Here is a 2294-nt window from a genome sequence, read left to right on the forward strand (position 1 = left end):
TATTTCACGTGACGCTCTAAGAGTGTTAGAAGTGCGATAATATTTCTAAATAAACTTTGCTTCGATGCTATCACCTGTTTTTAACTTGGTTACGTTGTGATCGTTTGAATTATAATTTTATGAACTGATATCCATTGAAATTGTTTCACGTGACGCTCTGAAAGTGTTAGAAATGCGATAGCATTCTAAATTTTACTATCACCTGTTTTTTTACTTGGTTACGTCATGACCGTTTGAATTATAATTAAATTACGAACTGATATTCATTGAAATTGTTTCACATGACGTTCTGAAAACGTTAGAAGCGCGATAGTATTTCTAAACTTCGTTTAGACACTATCAGCTGTTTTTTACTTGGTCACGTCATGACCGTTTGAATTAAAATTAAATTACGAACTGATATTCACTAAAATTGTTTTACATGACGTTCTGAACTGCGACAGTATTTCTAAACGTCGCTTTGATACTATCACCTGTTTTTTACCTGCTTACGTCATGACCGTTAGAATTAAATTGCTAATCGATAATTTGCTGTCTGACAATTTGCGTTTCCTCGAAATTGTCTTATATTTCGTTGTGAAAACGTAGTCCGATAATGCTTGCAGATAAACTTCGCCCCGAAGGCTATTCGTATTGACTTACCTGGTCCGATCGTGGCTTGCGTATTCGCGGAACACTCGTAAATCTCTGTAAACCTAAATGACGCGTTAGAAGCATACGTGCGATCATCACCACGCATTGCGTTTGCGTACATATGCAGATAGAGTGGTGAGACATTTCGGTCGTCGAAATTTCAGAATGATAAGAAAAACAAAAAAAAAAGAAGAAATGTCGTAACTATTACAACCGTCTGCGAGATTATTCGTAGACACGAGATTAAAAAGAGAAACGTACGATAGTCAGCGAGTATCGCGCGTGACAGATGAAAAAACTGTGCACGCGGCCAATAAATGTCTGAAAACGTTGAGAAAAAATTCTGATCGGTAGATAACCTCGGCTATACATATAGAACTTTTTATATGGTCACACGATATCAAGATAGAAAGACTAGAAAGATTTTAGTCGACTTACACAGTTCAACAAGTTCAAGTTCAACTTGCATAATATCTCATTATCATTTTTAACGTGCCAAGGAGAATAGGTATAAAGCTCGCGCGTAAAACGGTTTCCTCGTTCGCGAATAATAATTAACAGGGGCTTATCAGACAACGAGAAGAATGAAAAAAAAATGTAGACGTTCGTAGACGAAACGATCGATCATCCGGAATTATTCAAACGATCAGATAAAAATAATCCACCTACTGTTCTACTTATCTACTGTAATTAACAACCATTTGCATTAATAATCCATAATGCGAAAAAAATAGTTTCCTTTAACTATAGCCGCCTTCGTCCATTTCACTGTTAGACAACGGAAGGGTGACGAAGCGTGCGGATGATAAACGATATTCCGTACTTTTTAATACGATCGTAATTACATAAGACCAGTAGGTGTATCTCATGTATCACGCGATCATTAATTTAATCGTGAACCCGTGTCAATCAGGCGCAGCGTCTTCCGAGCGCGATATTAAAACGATAACAAGATGTACAACTAATTCGTTTACGTTTTATCAGTAGATTATTACATAATTCTGCTAATAAAATGTTAACGTACGCTAGAAAGCGATATAATTACGATCCGCGTCTGGGGTCAGGTCAACACGTGGTACATCGCGCGATTTAATCGTCGCCGATCGGAATAATCTCGACTAAGATGGAGGAACATTAATTCTTCTGGTTATTCATACATAAGTACATATCCCTCGTGCCGTCGGGTGACGCAAAGTCCGAACCAATTGACGTCGAATGAATTTCTAATAATATGATATTCCTTCGTAACCGTGCATACGTATTTATCTCTCGGCTATGACAAACATAATCTCGTTCCCTAATTGCGAAAATTGTCTCTCACACGTAACACCGAATTTTTTACGCTCGATCGTTACTGCGACTCGGGTGTAGGAGATTTTTTTTAAGGTATCGCCGCGCATCGGATGAGGGTGGGGACGATGGTAACTGCGGCCGAGGGCAGAAGTGCATATAAAGTCGGCGTTAAATTGATTTATCCCAAAGTGAATCCAATTGAAATCACTCAATTAATCGCGTGTCGAGGAGAGGCGGATAGTTACCGCAGCATAATATGATCACCGAGACAGGCAAAGATTCAAGGAAATAGTCTCCATCCTTGCCCTACATTCATAGAATTTCAGATTAGGATAAAAAGTTTGTCATCGGTCATATAATTTTTATAT

The 2294-nt window shown here is 38.1% G+C and overlaps 3 protein-coding genes across 6 annotated transcripts in view; 2 read left to right on the forward strand and 1 right to left on the reverse strand.

Annotated features, from left to right (window-relative positions):
- Positions 1 to 2294, forward strand: part of Wbp2 (WW domain binding protein 2) — a 59762-nt gene that overhangs the window by 30831 nt on the left and 26637 nt on the right. The gene's annotated exons all lie outside the window — the stretch shown is intronic.
- The window catches only part of LOC113463911 (xanthine dehydrogenase-like), a 69462-nt gene that overhangs the window by 30414 nt on the left and 36754 nt on the right, over positions 1 to 2294 (reverse strand). The window lies entirely within an intron of this gene.
- Positions 1 to 2294, forward strand: part of FASN1 (Fatty acid synthase 1) — a 14731-nt gene that overhangs the window by 3335 nt on the left and 9102 nt on the right. The gene's annotated exons all lie outside the window — the stretch shown is intronic.

The sequence above is a fragment of the Ceratina calcarata genome, unplaced genomic scaffold, assembly GCF_001652005.2.
Source record: "Ceratina calcarata isolate Rehan_Ccalc_2016 unplaced genomic scaffold, ASM165200v1 scaffold188.2, whole genome shotgun sequence".
NCBI classification, from domain to species: Eukaryota; Metazoa; Arthropoda; class Insecta; order Hymenoptera; family Apidae; genus Ceratina; species Ceratina calcarata.